We start from the raw sequence: 13,000 nt of genomic DNA on the forward strand, positions 1-13,000 counted from the left end.
ACTGATATCTCCTTTTTCCAGAACAGCCGCTTGCTGTCTCAAGACTTCAAGAGTGGGACAGGTCCTCTGTAACTGGCACAGATCCTCCCTAGAGGGTCCCCCTGGTCCTAGGAGCTCTGCCATGTACGGCCCAAGCTCCTGAGGCTCAGTTACCCCTGGGGCTGGCAGGTCTTCTCCCTGAGGAGAGGGGACCTGGTCTGATGTCTGATTGGAAGCTGCCTTCCCAGACTTTTTGCCTTTCCTCCTTGTAGGTTGGGCCATTATTCCAGACTCTAACTCTGCTTTTTCATCCTTGGTCTTGCTTTGTGCACTTGTTTTCACGCAGACCCATTCAAGGATACCCAGCATAGCTGCATGGGTTTTTCGTTCTACCTCAGCCCATGATGAGGGCTCCAGATCACTTCCTAGCAGATACTGCACAGGTATAGCAGGAGATACTACCACTTTCTTCTGGCCAGTATCCCTCCCCATTCTAAGGATACCATCACCATGGGATGTACCTTAGCCTCATTATCAGCGTTTAGGACTGCGTATGTCTCACTAGTCAGATACTGTTCTGAGGACACTAGTTGCTCAGTCTGCATGGTGACACTGGCACCAGTGTCACTCAGTGCTTCAACACTTGGATCCCATTTATATGAGGCTGCTGTCTGTATCTCTCCAGATTTCTAGGCCAAACACCCAGCCAGGGAAGCTACATTCACCCCACCCTCTGAGACTAAAGTTGCCTCAGTAGCAGTGGCGGCCGACAGCTTTGGGAGGGGGGCGGGCGGGGCACACGCACACACACAGACACACAAAGACACACACACACAGACTCATTCTTTCACACACAGACACGCACGCACGCACGCACGCTCATCCATTAACAACACTCATTCCATTCAAACATGCACGCACGCACCAAACATTCATTTTACAAGATCACACACATTCATTCTTTCACACACGCACGCACGCACATCCATTAACAACACTCAATCCATTCAAACATGCATGCACACACCAAACATTCATTTTACAAGATCACACACATTCATTCTTTCACACACACACACACACACGCACGCACATCCATTAACAACACTCATTCCATTCAAACATGCACGCACGCATCAAACATTCATTTTACAAGATCACACACATTCATTATTTCACACACACACACACGCATGCACGCACATCCATTAACAACACTCATAACACTCAAACATGCACGCACGCACCAAACATTCAATGTAAAACAGAACACACATACATACACACACACACACACTTACCTTTAGCCTCCAGGTCCCAGGAGGGTTGGGACTGCTGCCTTCCCTCATTGGCTGACCTGAGGTCAGCCAATGAGGGAAGGCAGCAGTCCCAGCCTCGTCACAGAGTGGGATGGGGTCAGTGAGACTGCTGACCCCACCCCACTCTGTGACGAAGTGTCACTGATTGACACTCGCCCTGGGTGCTTGAGGGCTTAAACTGAAGCGCCCAGGGAGAGTGTCAATTGGTGACGCTTTCCTCGTCACCCAGGGGAGGGCCTCCAGGCACCTTTGCTGGGCCGAGGAGGTCAAGCCCATAGGAGCTGTGATCTCCTCAGCCCAGCAAAGTTCAGCTCAGGCAGGCAGGAGTCTGCGCAAATCACGCATGTCTGCTCCTGGCTGCCTGACCTGAACATGAAGAGTGTCTGTCAGGCTGACCTTTGTTCAGCCTGACAGACACTCTTCATGGGGTGGGGGGCGTGGCCCCTCCGCCCTAAAGGACGGGCCGCCACTGCTCAGTAGGCTCACTGAAATGGTCGGGCCTACCTGGAATCCCATCTGGAAACTACTGCAAGTGCAATAAATGCATTCTTTTTGTTAGGACAATTAAGATCTCCAATTCAGTGCCCATTGGTTTTGCAGGTATTCACCAATCCTTTCTGGGATCCCCATTTCGACCCTTGTACCAAACCTTGGGCTGGGAAGAGTCTTGAGGCCCATCCTCCTGTGCAGATTTCTGTGGGCCTTTAAAAGACTCCTTGATGTTAGCCTTGTTTTAATTACCCTCTTTCCCTTGGGGGGAGGGGAGGAGGTTGGCCTCCCTATGTGGTCTCCCACACCAGTTGAGGTTTTTGTCACCCTTGCTTTGACTCAGTGGTCTGCTTTCTTCCCCAATTCTTGAGGAGAAAGTGGACCGAGATCTACCAGGTAGTGATGTAGCTTTTCCTGTATACAATTACTCAACACATGCTCTTTCATTACTAAAATTTAAAGACCTTCATGATCATGCACATTGTTACCTTTTAACCCGACACCAAGGCCCTTTTTCACAAGTCCCTTGAGCCATCTTAGCAGTGCCATAGCCTCATTTTTTTACGTTAAGTGGGCTTTTCTGCTGCACCATATTTCCAAAGTGGTGCAATGCATGCATTGCTCCACTTTGCGACCACCCTGCGCCGCATTATGCCTGTGTCAGGCATAAAGTATGCAAGGGGGCATTCCAGCGCAGGGAGGCCCGAAAAGAATGCGCAGTGAAATGTACAAGATTTCACTGCGCCATTTTTTCCATCATTTTTAACTCCTGCTCAGAGCAGGCGTTAAAATGATGCGCTCATTATTTTCAATGGGCCTCCCTGTGCTTTCCTGCGCTAGCGTGAAAAAAAATTATGCTAGTGCAGCCAAGAGCCACAGTAGCATCAACATTTTTTATGCTATTGTGCTAACAACTGCCATGGTGCGCTGTATTGTAAATATGGCGCAACATGGTGTCATTAGGTGCTGGAGGGGGAGGGACGCAAAAAAAGTGGTGCATCATCTATGATGCGCCACATTCTTGTAAATATGCCCCCTGGTGTCTTCACTAAGAAGTATATAAAATAAACCCAGGACTGACTGTGGATTTTTCAAGACTCCCTGAACTTGAATCTCTACTCCTCAGGTGTAAGCCCAAAGCCCTCAATCAGGGTACACTTCATGAGGTCATGGGAACTTGCATCTCTCTCATTCAGTGTTACGAGTCTATCTCTGCACTCTGTCTTTCACAGCAGGTCTCCTAGCTAATCTCTCTAAAAGCATCTCTTCTTCAGCTAGTCTCTCTGGACAGTGAAGAACCTGAGTCCTCCTCACTAAAGCGATGTGTCCTAGACACTTGGGATACAGGGTCCACTCTTTCAAGATGTGGGGGTTCAGTTCCCCCTCACCTATACTGCCCTGATCTACAGGGTCAGTAGTTTCATCTATAGGGTGCGCCTGCTCATACTCTGCCAGTAGCTCCTGGAGCTTTGCACTGATAGGGTTTGAGCCTGTTTTTATTTTGTGCCCCTTACAGAGGGCCCTTAACTGCTTATGGGAAAGCTGAAGGTAAGGGGTGATGTTGAGCTTCACAGCCCTGTGCTCTGAGGTACTCAGGCCCATATTTATACTTTTTTAGCGCCGCATTTGCGCCGCTTTTTGACGCAAAAATTGCGCCGTTTCTGTTTAAAAATATTATGCAGATGCGGCGCTAAAAAAGTATAAATATGGGCCTCATTATTTTACTAAAGTGAGGACCTTTAGAGCTAGAGAAAAAATCTTAACAAGTTTTTGCAGTCCTAACTGAAGTAAGTTTTAAAGATTTTTACGGTTAGGCTACAGGGACCTTACCAGGGCCCTAACTGTACTTTTATGAATTTAGAAAGTACCCAATTCAAAAAATGCAATGTAACTAAAGGCAATTGTTGAATTGACTCATGTAGTCACTTATTGACCAAGTGGTATCAGCAAATGCAAAGTCGCAGACTCTACCGTTGATAGTGTGGACGAGCAGTTAGGCTTATCACAGGGTAGTGCTAAGCATTTGTTGTACTCACAGAGGCAAAAAATGAGACACACACTCAGAATAAATCTGAGACCAGTTTAGAAAAACAATTATTTTTATATGTTTCAAACCCAAGAACTACGTCATCAGGTAAGTAGGCTTTTAATCATAAATACTTTGCAATTTCAAAAATAGACAGGGCAATTTTCAGAGTTCTCTCAATGTTATCCTATGGAGGAAAAACAATGTTCAGGAAATGCAGGGTTAACAGCGACTTTGAAGACAATCTCAGGGAGTTAAGGTAAGTACTGGGCACTGATCAGAACCACACCAACAGGTCAGACAGGCTGGCACTGGGGCAGCCGAGTGCAGAGGTGCAGTAAGGCATCGGCTGCCCGATGGTTTCCTATGGAAGTTTGACCCTGTGGCAAACAGGCTGCAGGCTATGGCTGTAAAGCCAGTCGGGGTCAATAAATAGGTAGATAGTAGACTTGGGTCGCTCGGGGAAATAGGTGCACCATTGGCCCTCTTCTCCTGTGCCTCGGGCAACAGATGCAGGGGTGTCTTTTGGTGTTGGATTTTCTTGTCCGGGAACACTCGCAATCAGGGGGTCCTGTGAGTGAGGCGTCATGGGAGAGTCTGCCAGGGGTGAACCCAGGGTAGACTTAAGCTCTCAGGAGACAGGGGACATCGTTGGCACCAATGACCCACCTCAGCTGGCGTCAAAGGTTACAGGTGCGGTTGTTGCAGTAGGTGTCGTCTTTTCTCTCACCAGTAGGCTGGGGATGACCTGGATGACCTGCTTAGCAGAACCCAGTGCACTAAGAGTCAAAGCCACATCAGAAACCACACAAAAAGTGGGGGCTAACCAAGTCAACATAGGGTGCTTTCCTACAGTGTGCATCTGTCTTGGTGACAGCATTGAGACCTCTGTAGTCCATTCAAAATCTCTGCTCTGGTTTACCTCCCTTGGAATGAGGTTTGGGGACTAAGACTACTGGGTGGCCCAGTGATTGTCAGAGGGCTCTATCACCCCTAACTCCACCTTCTTGCTTAATTCAGCTCTGATGCTATCCTTCCCTTGGTCAGACTGTCTATTCATTTTGCTTTTGACAAGCAGATGATCACCAGTGTACACATCATGGACACACCAGTTAGTCTTACGGGCAGAGAGGGAAAAGACCTTAGCATACTGCTGTAGCACTTGCATTCAGTCAGCTTGCTGCTGGGCACTGAGGGTGTCTGAAAATACCACTCCATCAACTGTCCCATCTTTGGGGCTGTGGTAGAGGAGGTCAGGAGCAGACTCACTCTCTCCTTTCTGATTCTCATCAGTGACCATCAGCATGGCACATCAGCTCTGTCATGGAAGAGCCTTAGACGGTTCACATGGATGACCCTGTGATGGTTCCAAGGAGTGCCTACGTCAACCAGATAGATGACCTCACTTTTCTTCTCAAGGATAGGGTAAGGGTCACTCCATTTGTCCTGGAGTACCCTGGGAGCCACAGGCCCAAGTACCCACACCTTCTGCCCTGGTTGATACTCCACTATGGTTGCCTTTTGATCATACCAGAGCTTTTGAAGCGGTTGGCTGTCCTCAAGGTTTTTGGATGCTTTTTCCATGAACCCAGCCATCCTAAAATGTAGGCCACGCACATAGACCACAATGTCTTACTTGGGCTTTTTGAGAGGTCTCTCCCAGCCTTCCCTCACTAGACACAATGGTCCCCAAGAGGATGTCCAAACAAAAGATCAAAAGAGGGAAACCTACTCCCTTCTGCGGCCCTTCTCTGCAGCGAACAGCAGACAAGGTAACAGGATATCCTATCCCCTTATGAGTTTATCAAGGAGTCTTGCAATCCAATCATGTCCTTCATGGTTTTGTTGAATCTCTCAACTGAACCATTTCCTTGTGGTGATATGGGGTGGTGAACGTATAAATCACTCAACATTCATTCCACATTGCCTTGAGGTATGCAGATATGAAGTTTCTCCATCTGTTTGACACCATCTCATTAGGGAAGCCCATTCTAGTTAAAATACTGATTGGGGCCCTGTAACTGCAGGAGCACTAGTAGTCCTAGGGGGTATAGTTTTGGGGTACCTGGTGGCATGATCCACTTCCACCAGTATGTACCTGTTCCCTGATGCTGTTGGGGGATCTAGAGGGCCAAATTATATCAACCCCTACCCTTTCAAAAGGAACTCCAACCAAAGGACGTAGAATTAAGGGGACTTTTGGGTGGCCACCTATCTTGCCACTGGCTTGAGAGGTGACACAGGAGTTACAAAACTCCATCACCTTCTGGGACATTCCTGACCAGTAGAAGTGAGGTACCAACCTATTCCAATTTTTGGTCTGGCCAAGGTGCCCAGACAAGGGGATGTCATGAGCCAAAGTTAGCAGGAACTCTCTATATATCTGTGGCACTACCACTCTCTTTGTGGCACCAGGATTATGGTTTCTAGCCTCAGCATACAGGAGTCCTTCCTCCAAATAGGCTCTGTGGGAGCCACTGCCATCTCCTTTTTCCTGATCAGCAATTTGATGACTCTTGCTCTCATGAGTGGGACAGGTCCTCTGGGTCAGGTACAGCTCTTCTCTAGAGGGTCCCCCTGCGGCTAGGAGCTCTGCAGCATAAAGCCCAAGTTCCTGGGGCTCAGTTCCCTCATGGGCTGACAGGTCTTTCTTGAGGAGAAGGGACCTCAGCCTGTGCTGCTCAGATGCTGGCTTACCAGACTTCCTGCCTTTTCCCTTGTAGGGCTGGGTCATTTTCCCACGCTCCAGCACCTCTTTTTTACTCTGGGCTTTGCATTGTGCTCTTGTTTTCACACACGGCTATTTAGGAATTCCAGATCAATTCCTAGCAGAGAGGCTACAGAAATTGTAGAGGATACCAACACCTTTGTTTGGCCAGAAAACCCTCCCAACTCTAAGGACACCATTGCCATGGGATGGACCTTAGCTTGGTTGTCAGCAATGATGACTGTGAAGGTTTCACCAGTCAGATACTGTAGGAAGTTGGCTCTGTATGTGCTATTTCAAAGTAAGGAATAGCATGCACAGAGTCCAAGGGTTCCCCTTAGAGGTAAGATAGTGGCAAAAAGAGATAATACTAATGCTCTATTTTGTGGTAGTGTGGTCGAGCAGTAGGCTTATCAAAGGAGTAGTGTTAAGCATTTGTTGTACATACACACAGGCAATAAATGAGGAACACACACTCAGAGACAAATCCAGCCAATAGGTTTTGTTATAGAAAAATATATTTTCTTAGTTTATTTTAAGAACCACAGGTTCAAATTCTACATGTAATATCTCATTTGAAAGGTATTGCAGGTAAGTACTTTAGGAACTTTGAATCATTACATTAGCATGTATACTTTTCACATAAAACACAATTAGCTGTTTTAAAAGTGGACACAGTGCAAGTTTCACAGTTCCTGGGGGAGGTAAAGTAATGTTAGTTTTCACAGGTAAGTAAGTCACTTACAGGTTTCAGTTTTTGGTCCAAGGTAGCCCACCGTTGGGGGTTCAGAGCAACCCCAAAGTCACTACACCAGCAGCTCAGGGCCGGTCAGGTGCAGAGGTCAAAGAGGTGCCCAAAACACATAGGCTTCAATGGAGAGAAGGGGGTGCCCCGGTTCCAGTCTGCCAGCAGGTAAGTACCCGCTTCTTCGGAGGGCAGACCAGGGGGGTTTTGTAGGGCACCGGGGGGGACACGAGTCAGCACAAAAAGTACACCCTCAGCAGCGCGGGGGCGGCCGGGTGCGGTGTGGGAACACGCGTCGGGTTTCCAATAGTTTCCTATGGGAGACCAAGGGGTCTATTCAGCGATGCAGGCAGGCAAGGGGGGGGGCTCCTCGGGGTAGCCACCACCTGGGCAAGGGAGAGGGCCTCCTGGGGGTCACTCCTGCACAGGAGTTCCGTTCCTTTAGGTGCTGGGGGCTGCGGGTGCAGGGTCTTTTCCAGCCGTCTGGAAATGGAGTTCAGGCAGTCGCGGTCAGGGGGAGCCTCGGGATTCCCTCTGCAGGCGTCGCTGTGGGGGCTCAGGGGGGACAACTTTGGTTACTCACGGTCTCGGAGTCGCCGGAGGGTCCTCCCTGAGGTGTTGGTTCTCCACCAGTCGAATCGGGGTCGCCGGGTGCAGTGTTGCAAGTCTCACGCTTCTTGCGGGGAGTTGCAGGGGTCTTTAAATCTGCTCCTGTGAAACAAAGTTGCAGTTCTTTTGGAGCAGGGCCGCTGTCCTCGGGAGTTTCTTGTCTTTCTTGAAGCAGGGCAGTCCTCAGAGGATTCAGAGGTTGCTGGTCCCTTGGAAAGCATCGCTGGAGCAGGTTTCTTTTGGAAGGCAGGAGACAGGCCGGTAAGTCTGGGGCCAAAGCAGTTGGTGTCTTCTGTTCTTCCTCTGCAGGGGTTTTTCAGCTCAGCAGTCCTCTTCTTCTTGTAGTTTCAGGAATCTGTTTTCCTAGGTTCAGGGAAGCCCTTAAATACTACATTTAAGGGCGTGTTTAGGTCTGGGGGGTTAGTAGCCAATGGCTACTAGCCCTGAGGGTGAGTACACCCTCTTTGTGCCTCCTCCCAAGGGGAGGGGGTCACATCCCTAATCCTATTGGGGGAATCCTCCATCTGCAAGATGGAGGATTTCTAAAAGTTAGAGTCACTTCAGCTCAGGACACCTTAGGGGCTGTCCTGACTGGCCAGTGACTCCTCCTTGTTTTTCTCATTATTTTCTCCGGCCTTGCCGCCAAAAGTGGGGGCCTTGGCCGGAGGGGACGGGCAACTCCACTAGCTGGAGTGTCCTGCGGTGCGGGAACAAAGGGGTAAGCCTTTGAGGCTCACCGCCAGGTGTTACAGCTCCTGCCTGGGGGAGGTGTTAGCATCTCCACCCAGTGCAGGCTTTGTTACTGGCCTCAGAGTGACAAAGGCACTCTCCCCATGGGGCCAGCAACATGTCTCTAGTGTGGCAGGCTGCTGGAACCAGTCAGCCTACACAGATAGTTGGATACAGTTTCAGGGGGCACCTCTAAGGTGCCCTCTGGGGTGTGTTTCACAATAAAATGTACACTGGCATCAGTGTACATTTATTGTGCTGAGAAGTTTGATACCAAACTTCCCAGTTTTCAGTGTAGCCATTATGGTGCTGTGGAGTTCGTGTTTGACAGACTCCCAGACCATATACTCTTATGGCTACCCTGCACTTACAAAGTCTAAGGTTTGGCTTAGACACTGTAGGGGCACAGTGCTCATGCACTGGTGCCCTCACCTATGGTATAGTGCACCCTGCCTTAGGGCTGTAAGGCCTGCTAGAGGGGTGTCTTACCTATACTGCATAGGCAGTGAGAGGCTGGCATGGCACCCTGAGGGGAGTGCCATGTCGACTTACTCATTTTGTTCTCACTAGCACACACAAGCTGGTAAGCAGTGTGTCTGTGCTGAGTGAGGGGTCTCCAGGGTGGCATAAGACATGCTGCAGCCCTTAGAGACCTTCCCTGGCATCAGGGCCCTTGGTACCAGAGGTACCAGTTACAAGGGACTTACCTGGATGCCAGGGTGTGCCAATTGTGGATACAAAAGTACAGGTTAGGGAAAGAACACTGGTGCTGGGGCCTGGTTAGCAGGCCTCAGCACACTTTCAATTCAAAACATAGCATCAGCAAAGGCAAAAAGTCAGGGGGTAACCATGCCAAGGAGGCCTTTCCTTACAGATACTGTTCTGGGAATATCAATGTTTCAGTCACCATGGTGACACTTTCACCTGTACCCTTCAGTGCTTCACGTTGATCCCATTAATATTAGGCTGTTGTCTGTACTTATCCAGATTATTGGGCCAGACAGCCAGGGCAGCTACATCTACCCCCACCCTCAGAGACTAAAGTTGCTTCTCTGAGCTCTCTGACATGGTCAGGATCCACTTGGGATCCCATCTGGAGACATACCACTGCATTAGGACCGGCAGGTGCACCCTGGGGATTCTTTTTGGGACAGGCAGTCTCCAGTTCGGTGCCCATTGGCTTTGCAAAAGAAGCACCAAGCCTTCTTGGGATCCGAGTTCTTACCGTGGTACCCACTCTTGGCCTGTGTCTTGTCTCGGGGGTCCACCCTCTTGAACAGGTATTTGGGTGCTTCTAAAAGACTCTTAGGGGTATATTTATAAGCCATAAGCACTATTTATGCCAGTGTTTTCTAAACGTATGGGTTGCTACACACTAGTGTGTCACAAGCTGATTTTTGTGGCTCAGGAAAATCCGAGCAATAAGTAAAGATGTCTTATTGCTTTAAAAGAGTCAATAATAAATGTGTCTGCCAACATAAACGATTCTCATTGGAGACTGGCTTCATATCCAGCAGTTTGAAGTCTGCCCACAATGAAAACCATCTATTTTACTTTTATTTATAAAAAATATAAAATAATTGTATTTTGCAAGTTTGTGCTGCTTTTGCGCCAAAAAGTGACGCAAACGAGGTGCAAAAAAAGTATAAACATGGGCCTTAGGGCTTGATTTATGAAAACTTAGTGCCGCCTTAATGTCACTTTTTGATGCAAAAGCGGTACAAACTTTCAAAATATAATAATTATATGTTGTAAGTTTGCGCTGCTTTTGCATTAAAAAAATGACGTAAAGGCGGCACTAACTTTTCATAAATCAGGCCCTAAACCTTTTTTTTTCATGTAAAGGCTGCTTTTTGTCAAATACTTTTGTTTTATTTCCCCGCATTAAGTACAGGACTTATAATGAATGTAATCTTTTACTCTTTAATGTGTTGCAAAATTGTCATTTTTTATTGAACTCGGTAAAAATCTATGTTGTAATGAATTTGGTGAACATTAATGTGCTAAAAGAAATTTTCGAGCCAGCCAGGAGTCGAACCTGGAATCTTCTGATCCGTAGTCAGACGCGTTATCCATTGCGCCACTGGCCCGCTAAGTGAGTACCCACGAAGCAACAATAGAGCACTAACAGGCACATAAACGTGGGTGTTTAGGTCTCATAAAGTTGTGGGTGTTATTATGAATTTGTAGTTCATACCCAAACGCATACTACAACAGTAGCAAAGGGTGAACCCGCAGGTGAAAGGACGTATTAAACGATCTCACTGAATGTATCAGTAAGGAGGAAAGTTTGGATACATTTAGAAACTTTCTGCACTCTTGGGAGAGCGACTAATTGAGGCGCTTTGTATACTTTGGCTGATCTGACTGGTTCGAAAGTCTGTTAGAACTGGTCAGCCAGCCAATCAAAACTCTTAATTTAACTATCACTTTTCTGCCACAGTTTCGCGTGCACAGGCCGCGGTGAGATGCTACAGTCCCATATTACACGGTGTATTGAAACAGGAAAAAGAGCCCTTAGATGCGCTGACGGAACAGCTTTCATGTATTCGAGTTTCTAGATCCTTTTTTATAACTTCATTTATTTCTGAAATTAGTAGTTTTACTAATGCACTTGAAAAGAGGGTGATACAGTTGATGGGGGTAGCCAGCGGTGGGGCCTGGAGTCTGCTGATCAGCGGTCAGGCACGTTATCGATTGTGCCACCAGCCCGCCCTTCAAATCCTACAGGATGGAGTGTGACAGAGCATGAAGGGGGAATGCCGTGGCAGATACACACATACTTATTTATCTGAGTGTGATCATCCCTTTAGTGCATAGAAGACAAGCAGTACGGGGACAAGTACATTATGTAAAACACCTGACTGCTGACGAGATCTGGCAGCTGTTGGTACTTATGTCAAGGTACCTACTCACGACTTACACAGAGGAAATGTACCATCTGTATTATCTATAGAGACGAATATCCTCCCCATAAGTGCTGCAGCAGAATGTCATCTGGGTGAAATGAATGGTAAAGCTGCTCGGGCCGCATCTTGGCCCCGCCGCAGGCACGTGCTGCGAACTCCCCCCCGTTCCCGCAGCAATGTCTGTCTTTTCTTTTAAGTGTTATATTTGTGAGTCTGGGGGTCAGCATTACAAGCTCCCAGGATTAGTCGGATGAGTGGATGCACTGTCTCCCTGGCTGTGTTCTGGGAGATCTCTGCCCTGACGTCAGCAGTCAGCGGCGGGCCAGTGGCGCAATGGATAACGCGTCTGACTACGGATCAGAAGATTCCAGGTTCGACTCCTGGCTGGCTCGTTCATTGAACCGCGCTTTTTCACTTCTTTGAAAAATGTCAACTATTGTTAATTTAACAGTGAAGTTCAGACGTGTGTAAAATATTAGTACAATTGGGATTTCGTTAAGAACTCCGTGTTTTAAATATAATAAAGAGAGGGTAATGAAACAAAAAAAAAATTCTCCGGAAGCTGTGTTTTAATTCTTTAAAAAAACATGTTACTGTGGACTCGACAAAGACCGCATCATTTTTTAATGGGAAAGTAAAATTATTGTGAAATCCCCGGTCGCCGGGCAAATCTAAAGGCTCTTATAGAGGGGCATTTTCTAGACACATAAATAAATGAAAGCTGCTGTGTCAACGCATCCCTTGCAGTTGCTCTGCCTTGATGCAATGCACCGTTTGAAGTGTAAGGAGATATTTACATGAAATGTAATAAACTCTGACTGATTATTGAGATGCTAAAATACAACTCCTAGTCGAGCCAGCCAGGAGTCGAACCTGGAATCTTCTGATCCGTAGTCAGACGCGTTATCCATTGCGCCACTGGCCCATCGCTGCTCAGGAAGCAGGATGGGGTGTGATGTAGTATGAAGAAGGGCCTCGTGATGTCACATGCGTTTATTATTAGCGAGTACTGGGGAGCACCGTAGTCAAACAAGACTTGAACAGACACTTTTGTGGAAATTATTTCCTCATTGCTAAACTGCTGCTGAGATCTCACAGGTGTTGCTATTTGTGTTAAGGTACCTGCTCAGGACTGGCCTGGAGGAAACGTACCATCCATCTGTACATGGTACATATGTAGTTGAATGATATTAAACTGCACTTTCATCTTTTACTCGACATCACAGATCGATTCCTCTTCATTTACTTTTAAAGATTAAAATATCCAGTCTCTTGTCTATATTACAATTAGTACGTGAGGCAGTGAGGACTTTTGTACATAAGATAGCTACTAAATATTCAGTAAACCGTAACCCTGGTTATAGAGATGAATATTCGCTCCATCAATCTAGGCAGCTGCATTTTACAGCAGTGATCCGATTTTAAAGCTGGTTGGGTTCGCGCGCATCCTGACATCGCTGCAGAAATAGTCTCCGAACTCCCACAATT

The 13,000-nt window shown here is 47.5% G+C and overlaps 3 non-coding genes across 3 annotated transcripts; 1 reads left to right on the forward strand and 2 right to left on the reverse strand.

The window, feature by feature from the left end:
* Window positions 1-10,620: 10,620 nt before the first annotated feature.
* Window positions 10,621-10,693, reverse strand: TRNAR-ACG (transfer RNA arginine (anticodon ACG)). Its single transcript has one exon. It is a non-coding gene; the product is annotated as a tRNA-Arg (tRNA).
* Window positions 10,694-11,831: 1,138 nt separating this feature from the next.
* On the forward strand, window positions 11,832-11,904 carry TRNAR-ACG (transfer RNA arginine (anticodon ACG)). The gene has a single exon. It is a non-coding gene; the product is annotated as a tRNA-Arg (tRNA).
* Window positions 11,905-12,364: 460 nt separating this feature from the next.
* On the reverse strand, window positions 12,365-12,437 carry TRNAR-ACG (transfer RNA arginine (anticodon ACG)). Its single transcript has one exon. It is a non-coding gene; the product is annotated as a tRNA-Arg (tRNA).
* Between the last annotated feature and the right edge of the window lie 563 nt (window positions 12,438-13,000).

This window comes from Pleurodeles waltl, chromosome 6 (assembly GCF_031143425.1).
Source record: "Pleurodeles waltl isolate 20211129_DDA chromosome 6, aPleWal1.hap1.20221129, whole genome shotgun sequence".
In the NCBI taxonomy this organism is placed as follows: Eukaryota; Metazoa; Chordata; class Amphibia; order Caudata; family Salamandridae; genus Pleurodeles; species Pleurodeles waltl.